General features: G+C 26.2%; 1 protein-coding gene across 8 annotated transcripts in view; it reads right to left on the bottom strand.

The window, feature by feature from the left end:
* The window catches only part of LOC114124090 (probable G-protein coupled receptor No18), an 82,189-nt gene that overhangs the window by 37,434 nt on the left and 23,773 nt on the right, over positions 1 to 20,982 (bottom strand). For 4 of the 8 annotated variants that reach the window (XM_027987263.2, XM_027987266.2, XM_050211012.1 and 1 more), the window contains one exon: positions 18,694 to 18,769. The exons of the other annotated variants lie outside the window; for them this stretch is intronic. The gene's annotated coding sequence lies outside the window, so the exon portion shown is untranslated. The remainder of the gene's footprint in view (positions 1 to 18,693; positions 18,770 to 20,982) is intronic. 8 annotated transcript variants of the gene reach the window in all.

The following is a 20,982-nucleotide window of genomic DNA, read 5'->3' as shown; positions in this document are numbered from 1 at the left end:
ATACGACACTCTAAAAATGAGAATTAATTTGCCTCCTATCTTATAGTTATTTCTTAGGCTTTTGATGTGCTACCTACGTATTTTTTCTTCGCTGATAATGCTTACAATACTTTACGTCTCTATATTAATTAAATATACCAACGTGTTTAATATAAATTCTCAGGAAACTTTAATAAAGTTACAAACGCTTTCATAGTATCATTATTTCTAGTAGATAGCAATCTTCTATTAATAACGATCTTAAACACATCATAAGGACACAAATAAAATTAGTATAACTGACGATTCAGTGAAAATTAATCGATCAACTAATATTTAATTTGGTTATAATTATATTTAAGTTCAACGTTAACTTTTTGATGGATAATAATATAAACAATTTTAATTTGATAACTAAGTTACCAAGTTTGAAGTAGGTTTAAAGCTCTAAGTTAGAATGTTAATTTAACTATTTCACAATATATCCAATATATCTATTGTTATTCAATTAAAAATATCTTATGTATCACAATATATCTATAGGCGAATCATATATTATTTTAATTTTGTGATATGTTTGGTTGGTTTTTAGCCATACAATGATTATAAGAAATTAAAAATTACTCAAAAACCACCACTATGACCGGATTATTGAACTATTTATTTTAAGTGTGTATTTTATTACGGAAACGAAAGTTAAACATTTTACTTTAATTTTAGATGTATAGTTAATATTAGAATATATTTCTTAATCATATCACAAATAACATAAATAATTAAGCTGTTTCATCTAAATGTTTAATCCAATGTACGGTTGAAATTATTCCTATACTCCATCTACCTTAGTTGTAGTAATTGAAATTTTACGTAGTGAGCGAAATTTGTTTGTAGTAATCACAATTCGTATAAGCATAACAATAATAATGGGACATCAAGACATCGTTTTGACTATATAAGTATTATAATATGCATAATATTTTATAACATAATAGGAGCACCGTGCTTTTTGTAGATCTCGTTAGATTTCGTCATTGTATACATGAAATACATTTTTATGAGAATTTCCACTAAAAATGGTCAAATCATTAGTGAACAGAATGACAAGTGAACAAAAATATATGAATAATAATAATAATAATAATAATAAGCATGCAAACTGTCAGTTGTGGCCTCACCGGTATAAATGAACGACATGTACTACCTGACCAATCAGTATACTAACCTTACGTGGTATTGTGGTATACGCTTATACTTATTATATAAAATATAACGATATATTATATACTTTATATAAATATAGTATATTAAAATCGATATAACACTTCCAATACAATATATAAAATATAATGATTTACTTTATTTATACCTCTACAAATTGCCATAGAGTTCAGACGTTCGGTAGCGGTGGGAAATTAAACGAAGTTATAATGAACGATTTTCGCCTCTCATTTCTGTATATAACACATTAAAGATATATTATTATTATGACTATTACTATTATTATAATGGCCACATCTACTCGATAACAACTATAAAAATAATAGCAACATACATTGCACGTAAAAAGCTCGCGTGATCGGTAGCAGCAGCCTCAGCTGCCTCCGCACGAGATGTATGAACTGTCGGACAACGCCGTCAAGGTGTATTCATAAACATTGAGTGTTATCAGACTCCCGGAGAGAGGATTAAATTTAGGGGTATATTGTACATTGTATAATAATAGTATAATAAACGACTGCGCCATGGGGATATACCCGACAATTTGCGATAAATCTAAACCCCGTTGGGTGACGATAATATAATAACTCTTCGACTTGAGATACGAAACGATGGCGTGAGAGTCAGTCAAATGTTTTCAGTTTGGTTCGATATTTGAAGACTAAAACTTTTTATAATAACATCACACATCCCGGAAGAATACATTTTTTTTACTCATCAAAATGATACGATTCGCGTTGGTTTGTGGAGTAGGGGATAGAAGGATACAATATTTAGCAATAAAAAACAAGTAAAAATGTAGATATACGTCTTCGTGCAGCTATACATAATAATTTATTTAAGATTTACATAATATTTTAAGATACCTAAGTATAATTTACAGATATTCATTGTTGATTGTTTACTAATGCTTTCAAACGAGTACCACCCCATCGAATGGGATCCAAATATTACATTTTCACGAAGGTTACATGAATTATATTTCGTAAGGAAGTCATCCAGAAAAGTGTATACCCGACTTGGTACGCAGTCGTGTGCGTGCCGTTATTTCTAGAGTAACGATAATACGATAAAATAATACTACTGATTGTTTTTGTTGATAACAGGTACTATTTAAATTTAACCGTTTATAAATAAACGATTTAAAAATTCAAAAAAAAAATATATATAAATCGATGTGTTTTATAATAGTTTTTGAATCTATAAGACAAACTGATTAAGAAACATGAGAAATTTCAAAACACTTTGAGCGCGATAAAAAAAAGTAAACGAATAAATATTTTATAGTTATCGTAGCAAACTTACGTATATATGATAGAACAAGGAAACAAAACGAATGTACTGTGCACATTTACGTTAGGGTGTCCCTTATTTAATTAGAGTCAATTATTTTTATTTTTATTTTTTTTTTTTGTTAGTCGGATCTCCTAAATTTGTTCAAATGCATAAATAAATAAAGTAACTTATGGGTCGATTTATCAAAGTTAACCCTTGTCGACTTGAATTTTAAATTTGAGTACATTAATTTACTTGTTATATATTGATAGTTTAGCATTTGTTATGAATATCTCGTTAACTGATAAGGAAATTGTAATTTGTTCTTTTATATATTTTAAATTTAATTAAATTAAATTAAATTTCCTATAAATGATTTACCTATATAATTCTGCTTATTTTAATAATTTACAAAATTATTGACTTTATGTTTTGCAATTTAATTTTTTCAATTTTTATTATGAATGTTCATAATTCATAAATATACAGTACACGTCATAATTATGCTGTACATATACAGAAAATAAGAACATTATAAATATCAGACTGCAAAATAATATCTTATTATTTCTAAATAAAAATAACTATGGTTTGACACTCACAATTTTTATAAGTTTTTGTTATTAACACCTTAATAGTCATGTTGATTAAGATTCTTGATTATGTTGTCTGTTTGAAATTTTTTTTTTTGTGTTTTTATCGAATTTTGTATAAATAATATTTACTAAATATATTTGCGAGCTGATAAAAAATATTTTTGATTGTTTTCGGTATTTTTTTATAATTTTAAAGTAGTTGAGCTTTACACAAGAGAAGGTGCTTTATTAATAGTTAGTTGTAATATATTTTTTGAGAAAAATTTTAAATTTTTATGCGTAAAATTCAACATTGAATAAATAAATAGTGAAATGTGTATGAAAAATGATATAACCTACAAAAAACAAAAAAAAAAAAATAGGATTCCTTTGAATTAAAAAAAAAAAAACGAAATTAAATTAATTAATAATTAATAAACTTGACGATTTCATTGATATATTGGCACATGTAAATGCTTTAAATAGTATATAAATAAAAAATTGCAAATAGTTTTTAATTAGTCAAAGGTCTCCGGTACGAGTTCATTGTCTTGGTGGTTGAGACTAAAAATTACAAGATAATGTAAATACTGTAAATAAAAAAGTTCTTAAAATTAATGAAACTGAAAAATTTAAAATTAAATTAAATTAGAATTAAATTTTAATCCAACAACAACTCAAAGTTAATAGTCAAATATCTCTTGAATAAGTTCAATGTCATCATCGTCTGATTCAGGAATGAAGTGTATACCAATGTTAGAAAAAATATTGGCCCCATGAATTTCCTTTTGCCTAAGCTTGTTGCTGTATTGAATCAATGCAAATTAAGTGTACGAAAATTAGTTAATATTATTCAAGCAACAGATAGAGCTTTAGGGCATCACGTTGATAGTTTATTTATAAATAAATCATACATAGATCGATGTTGTGATAGTTACACTTATAACATACTAACAAAATCAAAATCAATTTTCAAAGTTCTTATTTAAATTATATTACTCTACACCGAGATGGAAAAATACTACCAATATTAAATTTCAGACACTCAGATATTTATGGATTATAATTTTTAATAACAAGACGTAAGAATACAGATTGGTAAATTTGTTTATAATATTCCAAACCTGGGAAAGTCAACATGTCCCGACAATAACAAGTTAATGTTGTTTATTATGCGTTAGAAAATTGGAGATAGACTCGACTTACAAAAGTTTATGGTATTTTGTCTAGTGACAGATACGATCTAGCTTGTTTTATGCTGTATTATGTGTCGATTCCGTATGCGCTCCCATTGACACGAGCAATAAAAAATACCTTTTGGCTAAATTGTATTTTTGTCGCACATTTAAAATAATTTTCCTTCCCCCAGCCTACTGTAAATCGTTATAACAATATCTTAAGTTGAATAATATGGTGTATATTAGTCGGTATATGTTGATACTAACAATAATTGTGATAAAATGATACATTTTCTAGCAATACTAAGTATATGCCGTAGTTCAATCCACCTCTTATTATTATTATTAAAAATGCGTATGTCTCGAAAACGCATTTTTTTGCGTGCACATAACATGGTGACGAGGAAATATAACGTTATTGTTATACACTTACATGGTTATAATATATTGTATTACATATGTAAATGTCTCGTCCGCGAAATACTAAAAATGTCATGCTTATTCGTGTAGAGACGATTTCTAAAAGAAATCTACTATTATACAACCTCATACATATACCGGCCATATGCACGTATAATAATATAGTATGTTTTACGTTGTGCTCTACGGAGAGTAGCTTTGAAAGGTTTTCTTTGAATGACTGTTTGATGTAAAATTAATTTATTGATAAACGGAGTTCAGGAACTACCGTACCGTACACCTTTAACCTACGTCAAATGCACGTGTCAGAAACATGTTTTCAGTTTCATTATTTCTGGCGCGTTAGTGTATATCAAAAATTATTATTTCTATTATTTTAAGTGATATCATTTTATTATAAAATACAACAGCCAATATGTTATACGAAAACGAAATCGTGTTTTTTTTGCAAGTTTTCGACAAGCGTACAACGAATATGAAATAATGACGTTAACGTTAAAATAGCCTTTTAGATTACCATTACAATAATAATATAATATTTTTCATTTTAATAATTTTCTTTATTATTCGTTTTGTGTATAATAACAATTTAAGTGAATAAACGCTTAGTAGACTAGTACAAGGTCAATAAACACAACAATTATAATGCTAACATAAATCAGTTATTATTGAATCAATTTAATTTATTTGTTTAAAATAAAATTACGCAAATTTTAAATTTTAACATGTCAAAGATAATAAAGATTATTATATTTGTTAAGATGAATATATTTATGATTATGTTTGTGTAAATGCCAATCAAATATATTTTCTTATGGTCTAAAAATGGCACACTTATAATTATAAAGAAGTTAAATTAATTATAAATTATAAATTATATTTTATTAAATGCATTTATTATTAATAACGTTATTAAAAAATAAATAATAAAATAGGTTTACATAAATCAAGGAATAATAATTTTAGTAAATAATAGTAAATATGTTTAGAGAAATAAAATAAATAAATAAATAAATACTTTAGCAAAAATCGATTTCGTATAATAGTATATAAGCATATAATATATAATACACGAAAACAATAAATAGGGAAACTCATGCATTTAATAAACTGAATTATTTTAGTTCCAAAATCGGTTGAAATTTGTCCTCGTTATCTCCGCCTACTGACTTATTTCGCTATATTGTGTAAAATGTTTAGGATATTATTGTAAATTCATATTTGTCCCCTTATGTTACACATCATATCATTTTAATTATTAACAGTTGTAAATTCTAACCGATTTCATTTCAAAACTTTAAACGTGTGTACTGAGAAAAGTATAATACATTATATAGTTTAAAATGATAATGATGCAGAATATAAATACTTCTTTACTTCCACTTTCATCATACTTTTTTCATTAAAACGTATACTTATCAATATGGTACACAGCGTACGAGACGAAAACGCAGTGGTGTTGGCGACGGCGTCGCATCCCGTCTTACCATTCTTTCATCTATACCGACGCTTTTCTAACCATTATAAGTTCAAACTTTTTATCAAGTGCTAAACGATGGAATAAACTATCACGTACGTTTAGGTTAGGTTGAATCGTTGCTATAAATGTTTAGTATTATACTAAACAGCGTTTTACAAGAAAAAAACGTATAATCGTGATATACACAATTCACGAATAACTGTTTGTGAAAATAATGGGAACAATAAATGTCGTTACTTTATTATATTACATATTTATTATTATCAATGGCGTAGATACGCAGGGAGTGTCAGTGATTTTAACCACCCTCCCCGGAATCAAAAATAAATTCCCGATTAAAAATTTAAATAGAGGTACGATAGTATTATAAGTTTAACAAGCAGAGATACATTAAATTATTGAAAATCCAGAAATGATTTATGGTAAGTACAAAAAGTCTGCGGTATTATTTACATCGTTAATTTTATCGTGATACCGCATATCGCATTTTACCGTGTACCTATCAATGGACTATAAATAAAACAAATATTACTATAATATTATTTTATATACATAATACCTCAGCCGAGCGTCAATTTGATTTTTGGGGCAAGATATTATAATCTCGTCAGTCGTTTGTTGGTTTTAGCAAAAACGTATAAATATATAATTTGAATAATTTTATTATAATTTAAATTGAACTATATCACGATCATATATTTCAGTTATATTATTAAAACATACTATAATAGTATTAATAACTTATTAAAGTCGATTTTTATGCTTTAACATATTTTAATTCACTAAAATAAACAATTCAATTTATTTTTAATGACTTAATGTTCAGAAATTGATACATATTACATATTTTTACTTCTTTAAAAATAAAATGCATATTATTATTATGTTTTTAAAATTCATGTGCGAAAATTAACATCTGACTGGTATTAATTGGCATAGTATCTATATATCTTCACTTATTAAGTAATACAAGCATACTTAAAATTTTATATATGTTGAAAAGGTGTAATGTAAACTGCTCCTGACTTATTAACTTTTAAATTTTCAACTTATTAAAGTCTCTATGATCGAAATTCAAATAGAAATATACATATAATTAAATAGTATAAATGAACCATTTAAATACCAAATGTCTTAAATAAAATAAAAAACAAAAAGTTACAAAATTTAGTTAATAAATATAATAGAGGTCAAACTTAATTTGATGACTATGTATCAACAATATATTATTATTTGTAATATTTGTAATTATTTTACTTTTTAAAGTTATATTTTTTTTTTAGTTCCTAATTTAATTTTAATTATTTATATTATATCATATATAGCTGTAACGAATTAAGTATACATTAAAGATAATGTTGCAAAAATATAGCTATTGGTTTATAACATTTTAGCCGGGCGCAGTTTACATGTCACCTTTTTACACTTAATACAAAATCGGGCGCAGTTCACATCTGTGATTTTGTGTTTACCTGTATTTTTGGAACAGTTTACAATCGTCGGGTAATAGTGTAATACACATAAATAACTAGGAACTGCTTTTACTGACTCATTATAATTACTATAAAGATGAGTAAATACTAAATACTTATGGTAATACTGAATATTATAACGAAATATCCTATAATTTACAATGTACATACACTGTACTATTAATTAATTATCCAATTTATTATGTATTTTATGAAGAAATTAAAAGTAAATTATTAAATTGATTTTATCCATATATTTGTCTTCCCTTTTATTTTATTTCATTGTATATACAAGTAAATATTCATTTTATACATGATAATGTATTAATGAGAATGCTTATTTTATGTTTTTAAATCATATTATAACTATAAAAAATTGTATTTACGGCCATGCCTATTATCATTTTTTATTTCAATTATTGTTACTATCCATGTATATAATTACTATTATGAATTATGTCCGGATAAATGTATTAGCATTCCGGTGTCTCACGAAATGGTTATAATAATGCCAAAATAACGGGCTGTCCTTCACAAGAGATGTTGTACATTAAATCTGGACAAAAGTACGACCTAGGTCGTAAATTTTAATAGTAAATAAATAAAATAAGAAGATATATTTTGCACGCAACATAATTTCTTTCATCGTTTCTTTAACGATAATAAATATCATAGTCTTCTTGACGATGTTTACATCGCAGGTAGTAAATAATGATAATAAAACATTCATACCCGGAAGTTGGCGTGCGACGTACTAAATCGTTCCTCACCTACCACACTATATGAAAAACGGAAACAGAAAACTACATTTTTTGAATACGATTCTCAACTGTTTTTAAAATATTCTCATTGGGTATAGAAAAAGAATGGTTTCGTAAAAACGATTATGTATTTTTCCATTATTTTCGGTAAATGTAGTTATAGTTTAACGTACCATGCGAACGTCAAGCGACATAATAACAAGTATTGTGATTTATATTACGTACATTATAAAATATAAATGCTTACATTATATACAGTTCGATGTACTTCACGTGATACAAGAACGTATTTTGTATTCAATAATCATTTGGGGTGCATCAGTTTATTCGTTACTTCGAAATCAGCTGATATTTGTATATTTTATAGTAATAATTCAAATAAAAATTCGGTAATGGTCTTTTTAATAAGCATGAAATCCAAGCATGGGTATTTTATATTTACACTCATACTATATATTGACGATGATAATGAAATGCATTTACCTAAATTGACTTAGTGTATATGTAGCGAATACGTATCGCTACAAATATAGGTATAGTTATTAATTGTTTATTCATTATTCCGTTGCAAAGTCTGTATTATTATACGCATTTTTCAAGCATTCTAACAAAGTCACTTTATATTTACCCGTAAATTCAGTTGCGTTACGCGGTATAGGAATTCAACGAGCACATACCACTCCACTCTATTCATAGTTCATGCGGTATACCAATTGCAGCGGGTGATTGATCCATCACATCCGTCGGACATGGGATCGTGGTTATTTTTCACCAAGTACATTAAACGAACCATGGAATTGCATGCTACCAACAGAGTCTATAACTCTTTTTGGAGGGCTCCACAATGCATTATTATTATTATTATGTATAAGACTCAAACAGCGATGGTACAAACGTGTCTATTATAACTGCAGCAGGCGATCGACATGGTACAGCGTATAATGGTGAAAATGTCAGTTTGGTGGTCTCGTAAATGTATATCGACATGACTCTGCCAAAAAAAATGCATGGGTCGAGTAGAACGATATTCAAATACCCATCTTATTACTTATTTGGGATAGAGAAAATATGTATCCTCGTTATTGATTTTTGTGTAATTCTTGTTATTTATTTATATTTGCAGTACACGGATATCAAGGTAACAGAATAGATTGATCAATATTAAAACTACAGCGCCGTTATAATGATATATAGGTAGTTACACAATTTTAACGATACACGTATTATACAATGTTATAATATTTACTAGCCGTAAAATGAGTTTTTTCCAAATCATGAATGTTCTATTACATAAGTTACAATAACACAAGATTAGTATCCAACGAAATATAAGCATACGCAAGTCACTCGAGTTTCACTAGGTACAAAGACCATTCAACTATATAATACATCTGTTCAATACCTGTGATTTTTATTAAAAAATTTTACTTACCATTTAAGACAAGTACTAAACCATTTCATAAAAAGCTAAAGAATTCTTAAAAAGATACTGAGGTAACAACATCTGTATTCTAGAATATAATATCACATCGGTTATTCATTTATACAGTCAAAAAAAGAAAAAAATATTTAAATTTATAAAACAACAATTGGAATTTCAGCAAAATATTACAGAATAATATTTACATGACCATTAATGTTGAAACGTTGCGTTATTTATATCAATAAATAGTAAATAAATTAACTGTTAGTTTTGTATTTGTATGTACTTTAAAAATCTGATTACATTAAATTGGGATAGTATACTACCTATCTCTAACCAAACTTTAAAATTCAATTTTTAAAAATTTGAGGTTATGAACAGATGTTAGATGAGTTGTATCGCATACAAAGCGTTAACAATCTGTGTATAAGACGAATTCCCAAGAAAGTCATCAATCATATTATGGCTATAGAAAATCTTTATTTAATATGGATTGTGTATCGAATACTCATTGACGTGACTCGTTAAACCTGAACTAAATTTAATTGATAAGATATTATAGAATTTGCTCTCAGGTATCAAAGAATGTTCAATGAAAATCATTCTGACCAAAAATTAACTAGTAAATTAATAACAATAATGTTCCAGTAAATATTTGTATTTAAAATAATTAGTTTTATATATTAGATTTTTATAATATTATTATATTTAATACTAATATTAGTTTTTATACTTCTTATAATAATTGAGACAAGTAAGAATAGATATATTATGAAGTTAAAATTTGATTTTTTTTTTTAATTTAAATAAATATTATGCATTTAATTGTAAAATAAAAAAAAAATAATATATTTATATACGAGTATTGCTTTTAAACTATAGTAATACTATTAATGCTAGTTGCATGTATAATATTATTATACATGACAATTATTTAATTTCACTGTAATAAATTTGACATAAATTATAAGATATTATATTACTTTCACAAAAATGATTATTGCCAAACATTTTGGACTTAGTGATGAGTGTACATGTGTTTTGGTATTATTAGCAATGAACGTATATTAATACATTTAAGAAACTTAAAGTATGTTCGATAAGATTGTTATTGTATAAGAAGCCAGCAGAAATTTAAATAGTATTTATTTATTTATTTTATTTCTTTAATGAAATTAACACCTTACGGCTTTTACAAAGAATTTAGTGAAATTCCTATCATTTATAGATTATAGAAAAATAAAGAATAAAAAGTGAAAAGTAAAACAAAACATTATACAACCATATTACAGGTAGGTATTTACAACTAAAAAATAACATAAAAAAATCAACCAAAATTAAAAAAATATTGCAAAAATATAATTAAAACAATAAATGTATGTATAAGTACGAATACTAGGGGATTGAAATAAATCATGATTGTGTATGATTTTAAATAAGGGAAAATAATGGAGAAATGAGTGTTAGAGATGGATAAAAAAACTTCGATATCTATTACCGCTATGTATCCGAATACTTTGTCTTTCAAGTAATCTTGAGTATTCTATTTGTCCCTTAATAATTTCTAGAATACATTTATTATTAAATTTCTTATGTCTCTAATCAAGAAGATCAAGTTTAATTATTTGGGGTATAGGACTATCATTGCGTTCGGGGTGAAGGACTACAATAACCTACAAAAGTCAAAACACGTTTTTGAACCCGACCAAGCCACCGTATTTCAGTAATGGTATAAGGAGATCAAACAAACATGTGAACTAAAGCATTATAGATTGCATTTAGAAAACTTTACTAGGTGAATTAAAATTTGATAATTTTCATTGAATGCAGATATCATACGAACAATTTTACAGTTATAGATAAGAAGGAGGAAAGGATATAAAGAGACAAGATATGATATTTATAAAATCTTAAACAAAGAGGGACCTTATTTTTTGTTTATAAAAATGAAATACTTTTGTTTGTGTTTATCATCACTTTTTATAGTGAAGATATTACATTACTTTTGGTCAAACATTTGTTAAATATAAATGTGTGATCATTGCTCCATTATCATTAATTTATTTTTACTTTTCATTTTTTGTACTCATTTTGTTTGTCGAAACGAATACCAAAATATCTGCTTATACATTTTACAATTCTATGAAACCAAACTTTTTGAATCATTCAAATACCAAAACATTAACGAAGTGGTAAGTAAAACAATTTTACTCTTTAAATAAGATAATAATGCCGGTGCAACATTATGCGAGATGGCAGATTATTATAGTATGTAACTACATACTGTATACTACATTTTATCTTTTTATATTTCGTCTTTTCTTAGAGTTGCCAATTAAGATAACAATAGAGCCTACTCGACCTATAGCCATATAAAATACGCTACCACATCCAATTATGCCAAAGAAAACAGTTACACCGTTAAAAATAACTAGAAATAATAAAATAAATGACAAAGATAACTTTTGTTCTCCTCAAACAGGGACCAGGTTAAGTTCGAGGGGAAACATTCAATAGACAAAATAGCAAAAAAAAAAAAAAATAGTGAAAATAAAAATTGTGAAATGATTAAACAACGAAAACAATAATAATAAAAATATTAAAATATTATTTTTGGTATATTTTTCCTAAAACTAAAATAAATAGTTGTAAAAAAAACATCATCACACTTCTGTATAATAAAATGCAGTAAGTACTATGAACAAAATATTTTAAAAATTGAACTAAAAACATTAAAACGAAAATAGTATTTAAAATAAAATTTAAATTTTATATGACAAATTATAGAAAAAATCCTTTCTCCTTGTTATTCTATTCTATCCTTATTTTAGTAGTCATTCACTAATATTGTTTAAATGTATTCCTTTTACGTTTTATGGATGCTTCGATTTAACCCTCTATATACTGATTTATTTTTATTTTGTTTAAACATTGTTCTTTTTGAATTGCTTCAATACATGTTCATATTGTTGGATGACATGAACTCAATAATTTATAAAAGCCTCTATGCCACCCTTTAACATAATTATTTGTTCTAGGTAAACTAGACACGCAATTGTATCGATGCACTGTTTGGTGGTTGGTACCAATGTTAGACTCACAGGCGCGAGGCAGTCTTTTGGCCGTTGCTTTGAATTTCGAACTCCTAATGTCAGATCATGTGTCCAGGCGTCCACCGTACATTATCCTATTTCAGACGTTTCCTGTTTTCTTGACTACAGACACCCATATTTATACAGCATGCCAATAACTGCTGCCATCAAGAGTCCTTTCCTTCAAATGATGATTACCCAAGTTTTCCTTGGTGATAGGCCCAATGAATTCCCCCTAGTATCATGTTAGATGCTATACAACGAGTGCTTCAGACTAGATCGTTCCGATTTTATTTTTGGTTAATTCTGGGCATCGTTGGATCAAACAGTAAACCAAACAGTGAAATAGGAAATTTGGGGTTCCATCTTCGTCTATTTGGACGACCAGTCCATGTATTCTCAAAATAGGAAATAAGAGATTCTAAAAGTTTTCATTATTAGTGTAATACATACTGTTACACAATGTCTCAATGCGTCAATTACATCATTTTCCAAAACAAATGCCAAGATAGACCTATAACAGACTTGCAATGACTTTTCTACCATTCTAGAAATAGTTTAAATTGTTTGCAAAGCACATTTTATTTGATCAAAATATCAGCCATTTTGTTTGATTTTTGAAAATGTATTTTAAGTTCATTTAATGCACTTTGTTTAAAATCAGTAATTATTGTTTAGGGATTCAAATTAATATTATGTGTTTTTATTTCCGAAAATAACATTTCATACGAATTTTGTGTTTAATATGTCATTAAAACGAAAACTACTAGTACTATCAAATTATACTTTATAACATATATAGTGTATACTTGTGTAAATAATAGAGAACATGACTTAATTGTTATATCTCTAAACCAATGATTAGATTTAGCTAGTTTATCTAAATTGTCTATCGTACCAAATATTAAAATTCGAATTTAAACTGATTCAATGTCATTTATATAAAATCGATTAGTTAATTTATTGATCAATAGTTAGTGAATATTTATCGGGTGTTGAAATATATAATATTATAGTTAATGGGTTAGATGGAGCAGAACTATTAATTTGTCATATTCTAAACAATCTAAACAAAGTGCGTTTAATATTACTTTATTCTAGGAAGGGCTCCATGATCTGCTTGTAAATTTAATTTTGAAGCTTCTGAAACGATCTGATGTGGATTACCTTATGATTTTTATACAAACATGACATTAAATTTATAAATTAAAAAAGGTATAATTATAATTATTAGGTACCATAAATTATAATATCTTCTTTTTTAAATTAAAAAGTAATTTACATCGGTTTCTCATAAACGGTATTTTTATACTTTTCATCATTTATTATATACAAATAAATATTATATTTTAATATATTTTTATTTTTATTTTCACAATTTTCAAATGAACATCAAACACATTCTAATAAAAATAAATCGCAGGAATATTCTCCAAAAATATGCTCGTTATCAATTCGTTATTTTTCACATTAAAAATCAAGCTATATGTACTTTGAATTTTAATAACACAGAAAATTCCGAATATAATGCAAAGAAGAATTTCATCACCACTAAGCTTATGAAAACGATCTCATCGTGCAACACTTCTAAAAAATTAAGATACTTCCAATTTTTATTTTAAAATATAATTTTGACTTCAATATACTAGTTAAAGCTCGTATTAGCATCATTGGATAGAACAGATTTCTCTACATGAGCTCTCAAAAACACGTCAAAATGCAAAACAAAACCTCAGATAACTATCGGCAAATGATTAAATTTCTTAATTCTTAATCTAATACACAATTTATTAACACCTTTCAACTTCAAAGTGAAAAACCTCTAGGAACGTAATCCTTAATCTACATCTGTCTACTTATTATAATGAAAACAAAATCCGCTTTAGAAAATTTCAATATTTCATTACTCCAAGTGGTGAACATGCTCCAACGCCAAACAAATATAGCTACACAATACCACAACCTACTCTGTCTTTCTCCCTAAACCTTTTTGCTTATATACGTTATAAATCTAGAAAAAAATGAAGATCAAAATAATTTTGCAACACAACAAATATTTCTTAAATGAAACCTGTAAAACATCTAATTACACATTTAAAAATATAGCGTTAGATCTGTAGAGTATCGAACCATTTACCAATTACATAGCCTTACTATCTATTCAAGACGGTTCAATCGGAAGCTATAAAAAAAGCCCTTAAAGAAATATCTTCATATCCTCAAAAATAACCTAACATCACGTAGGTTTGGCTAAAAAGCAGAACTTTTAAAATCCAATTCGCCAAAACCTCATAACAAGATAAACAACTCAGTATTCTTCAATTGAATGGTATACATTTTATTACCCCCTTTTAAATGGCACTACCTTCAAAAGAATTCTATCTAGCCAATGTTCTAACTACATTTCTACATTTACAAAAAGTCTCCTGGATTTGTTCTAATGAAATACGAAGTAACCATATACCACTCAAGAAAAGCTTCAAAACTTATAAGAGTCATGACAAAGAAAATTATATAGGTATTTTAATGTTATTATTCTAATAAGTTCCTTTTTTCTTTAGTATAAGTTCTCAATTATAATATTCATGCCAAAACTTTGAAAAATGTCTGACTATTCTTCTAATACAGGTCAAGAAGTCTTCTATTTTTCTTCTAGAAAATACTCTGAAAATTATTCCTCAAAAAAATAATTACAATAATAAACTAACACTTTAAAGTAAAGCATATTAAAAGTATAACAGATACAATTGCATCAGTTATAAAAAAAAAAAAATAATACGGCACGATAATTTTATCCCTACATTTTTACATATTTTTATAAATCCTACCTCAACGCTCTATCCTAATTTTAAAAACCGACGTTTTTCAAGGCACAACAACTTTCTCTCGTGCAACTATATTATTTAAAATTTACATTTCAGATCAACCAACTTCTTCTACTACTTTTATCACAAAATACGCTGACGATAAAGCTATTCTTTCAGTTAATGAAAATCTATTCAACACATCTAACCAATTACAATCGCACATTTATTGAATTGAAACTAAGTATCAAAACTAAAAAGTTAATATAAATTAAAGTAAATCCAGCCAAATCACTTTTATCCTATAACACAAAGTTTACCACTAAATTACACCCAACAATATTACAATTCTAACTTTGTCAAGTATAAAATACCTAGGAATACATTTTTAGAAAAAATTTAACTCAGCCGATCATATTATTCATTGCATAAAACTCAAGCTAAACTTTCTTCTACATATCCTAAAATATTTTCTTAACGCAAGATAAAAACTTAAACTCCCAACTCGCTAAATATTTACAAAACTGTTGAAACTAATTTGGTTGCGCAGAATCTAAATTTAGGAATCTGCTAAAAAGCTAAAACTAAATAGAATACAAATAACCAACAATAAAATATTCCGTTCAATAACAAAGCCTTTTCTTTGAATTTAATCAAAAACTATAAATAGGTTTAAAAATGAACCAAGTTCCTGAAACTAATTTCGGGTCATATTCGTGTTAACAAAAATCACACTTTGACCACCCAAATGTTTATCAATTTAACTTAAAATACGTAATACGTAACTGTAATCGAAGTACTTAATAATTAATGAAAATTTAATAATGTATTTTTTATTTCAAATATATTGTATTCGTTCCGATGTCATTAATTGAATCATCGATGAGTTTACTATTATAGTTGTGAATACGATGAACAGTGTAAACTAGAAACTACATCAAATAAATATTCCAAATATCAATGAATGCAAAGATGTATTATTAAAAATTAAAATAAAGAGAACTATATCTCTGTAGAACTTATCTTTGAATCTAGGACGTTTCCCCCCCCCGTGCCTCCCCCCCCTATACAATGGACGTTTCCCCCCCGAACAGGACAATTCCCCCCGAACAAAAAAAAATAAGTAGACAAAAATAATATACAATGCAAATAAATAAATGTAAAAACTAAAAATGATTGAATTAATATATAAATATAATTGTATAAATGTAAATAGGTTAAGTTAATATTAAAATACAAAATCAAATAATAATAATGAAAAATATCACTTTATTCTGGTCAGATAGCTCACGGAAATTAAAAAATTTTAAATATCATTTGAAAAACTTTCGCATAATTTTTTTTACCTATCATTTTTACCTAAATTACTACTAAAAGATCCTGATCTATAATTTAAAATTTTTATTAGGTTTATCAATCATTGCTAATTTAATTGGGTAATAAATAACCTAAGTATTATTATTATAATATATAATTACCAATTATAGGTACATAATAGTGGTAATTTGAATGGAAAAGCCTAGCTATCATAAAATTGTTATCGACAATAATTTGTCGTACTATATATTTTATTATTCGTACCTTAAACTAAGAAAACTCATTAAAATCGTCAAAAAATGTGTTTAAATAATCAATATCATACATAAAGATGATCGTATACTTCTGGTAAAACCAAAGTACCTATTTTCAAAATTATTATTATGTAAAAAAATATAAACATCAATTCGGGAGGGAAACGTCTCAGTCTGGGGGGGAAATGTCCAGTATCGCTAAAATTCCCGGGGGGGAAAAGGCACGGGGGGGAAACTTCCATATACCCTTATCTTTTTCTACTATCATTTTTTTCTTTTAATTGCATAAAATATCAAATGTTAAATATTCATTATGCATTTTGTTTGAAGAAATTCGAATCGATACCAAATAAAAATTAACAAAGTTTGATTTAACTCAAAAGTAACATTGAAAATAAAAATAATAAAAATAATATGATACATCATTTTTAGGTTAGGTTAAATAAAATAAAATCTTGATATACGAGTACATTCTATCAATTAAACTCCTTAACATTATCATTTGATTTCACATGGCATAAGAACAAATATATACTGAATTGAAAACTGAAAATGTATCAAGTTATTGTAAGTTATTCACAGGAAATTTCTGAACAGCGTTCATAAATGTAATCTTTATTATTTATAATATGTTTGCCATGTGTTATCAGTTTATCACTTATTAGTAATTTTTACTTATCTTCTATATCAGTATATTTATATCAAATAAAAAAAAATATATCGTCGATAATTTGGTTCATGAAAATATTTTAATTGAACAATGTTTGTATAGATACTTAATTTTTGTATTTCGTATAATATTAGTTTTTATAGGACCTTTAGGCACGATATTTATTCATATTAAAATACATAAGACATTTTTTAAACAACAAATTCTATTCAAAACATCCTCATTATCATTTACAATATTATAAATGTCATTCATAATAATATTAGCTTATAATTATTGTCATTGTTATTATCATAACTAATATAGACTCTTTTGTGACAATCGTAATGGTAATTTAACGTTTATTTGGAGTGTTCAAATATACAATACCATATATTATTACACTGCCATTATCATTATAAACCATTGTCATTTTCATAAAATCGTATTTATTGTATTAATATCATATAAAATTATCAAATTATAATTTATTAAAAAGTGTAAAACACTCATTTAGTTAAATTATCACTTTGTCGAGGTAAACTACATGCATTGATTGCACATAAAAATTGCATGAATAAATTATTATAAATTTATTATATTTTATGTTGTAGTTATAACTCATAATTTATAATAGTATTATGTCTAAATTTATAAGGCATTGGAATATCACAATAGTCCATAATAATTCATATAACATCCAAAAGGAATAGTGGATTTTCTCATTTTGTCTACAACTTTACCAGAAGTTGTACATAAGACTATTTTGAAGTAGCACTTTTTTTGTAATACGTACATAATCACGGACCAATCAAATACGTAAAACACTTCAGCATTTTCGAATAAAACGTTTTTGATATCGTTGGTAGAATCTAAAACATAAAGCAAAAATAAAGTCATTTTTGTATTTCAAGGAAAAAGTTATAAGATTTGGTCAAGTGTCCACAGTGCTTTTAAAAGAAGAAAAAATCATAATCTTAAATTACTATTTGGAGCTATGGAAACAGCTGCTTTTCAATTGGTTTTACATATTATATATGTTTAATATTATACCGCTATGATTGTAGTTTAACAGAAACCACTCATATATATTAATAGTTACGTGATACGTGTATATGTATAAAAGAAATTTGGTGGTTCAAATATGGAACAATCGACAGCAGATGTGAGTGAGTGCAAGTGAGAGACAGTATGTGTGTGTGTGTGTGTGTGTGTGTGTGTGTGTGTGTGTGTGTGTGTGTGTGTGTGTGTGTGTGTGTGTGTGTGTGTGTGTGTGTGTGTGTGTGTGTGTGTGTGTGTGTGTGTGTGTGTGTGTGTGTGTGTGTGTGTGTGTGTGTGTGTGTGTGTGTGTGAGAAGGATATAGTGGGAACAAGTGAAAGAGTGTGAGAGACAGAAGTCGAGGGCGAGGATGCGTGAGAGAATGAAGAAATAGAGGTAGGTAAAAAAAGGTATTTTTATAATACGAAGGCACAACTGTGCCATGTTCGTGAATGTGCTCAATTTATCGCGAGAAAAAAATTTAACCGATTGCACGCACATAAAAAAAAAATTAACCCCTAGAACCAAGTCTTGTTATTAAACGGGTCTTCTATTGTTATATATTGTGTGTTGATTTATTCTCCTATTTACAAAATATGGTGGACATAGCAAATATTTATTCTTGTAATTCTTTACTAAGAATATATTTATAGGTTATCTAGAAAAAGGATTTTCATTCCTAAGGCAAAAGTTTATGTTAATTTATTAAACGAATCTACTCTTTAATAACAAAATCAATAAATACGCCTATATAAAACAATAAAGTTAAATTATTAAATGTTCAAATCGACATTAAAATGTATTTTAAATATGTAAGAGAAAGTTACAACAATAAATGTATAAAAAATACCATATTGTATTTTAGATCAAATTAAATTATGTATAGTGTGATATTAAAAATATTCTCCAAATTTTCAATAGTAAAAATGTTTTCTTCCGGGGTGACTAAACGTTATCCTTTAATAAAATGAAAGATTTTTATAAGACGACAGAAATAAGTCAAGTACTAATTTAAAATATTAAAAATCTTCAAATAAAATAGTTTGACTTCACAATTATAAATTTAAGCAAGTAATTATTACTATTTAATAATAGTATTTATTAGTATTTATATAGTAATAATAATTATTATTATCACAGTTCTTATTAAATATAAATAAAAAGTAGTAGTATGCAAGGTTCAATATAAAATATTGTTCTTTTTCAAGAGAAATTGAGGAATCATACATATATTTTTAGGCATACATTTTAAACCATATGAATTCTTTGTTACTATTATAATATAAATCGATGTTTAGATCGCTGCTAAGAATGATGGATATTCAGTCGCTATAGGAACAGATTTCAATAAATCGTGTTACGTGAAATCAGTTACGGTTAGTAAATAAAAAATTTGTATACATCCCAAAAATATATATGAACCTCAATAAAATATTTATGTTAAAGAAATTAAATTAATAAAAATATGATTTATTTTTATTTTTATTATATTTAGAAAAAAAAAGGTCATAAATATTTCAGAGGATAGAAATTAATGTTTTATATAATATAGATTGTTGAGTTGTTAGAGTTGAAATTTGATAAATAAATTGTAAAACATCGTTGAGATGTTACTTTAAAAAATATTAATAATATTTTTTTTACAATTAATCAGTATTTCAATTTTTATAAAAACCTGTATAATTTATTTTGTATTTACCCATATTTTTTCTTTAGTTTTGATGTTAAAAAAATATATTTTGTCAGTTCCGGAAAATTTATACATTTTTATCTTATTTATATTATTCGTACACAAAGGTTTAAAAAAAGTTTATAACTATGTAAATTTAATAAAATTAATTTTTTACAATATTTAATTAAATGGTTTTTTTTTCACTCAACAAAAGTTAATTGAATAACATATAACCCTATATAATTTTTCATAATACCAGCTTGAGCATTTATTATCCAATACAGTTTCTTTTGTATCTACGATAATATAATAATATATATATAATACCTAGATGTATTAATTGTTGTATTCGGTAAAGATTTCAATTATTATTA

The sequence above is a fragment of the Aphis gossypii genome, chromosome 1, assembly GCF_020184175.1.
Source record: "Aphis gossypii isolate Hap1 chromosome 1, ASM2018417v2, whole genome shotgun sequence".
Classification (NCBI taxonomy): Eukaryota; Metazoa; Arthropoda; class Insecta; order Hemiptera; family Aphididae; genus Aphis; species Aphis gossypii.
The sequence above is the reverse complement of the archived record's forward strand: the minus strand, read 5'-3'. Positions and strand labels throughout refer to the sequence as shown.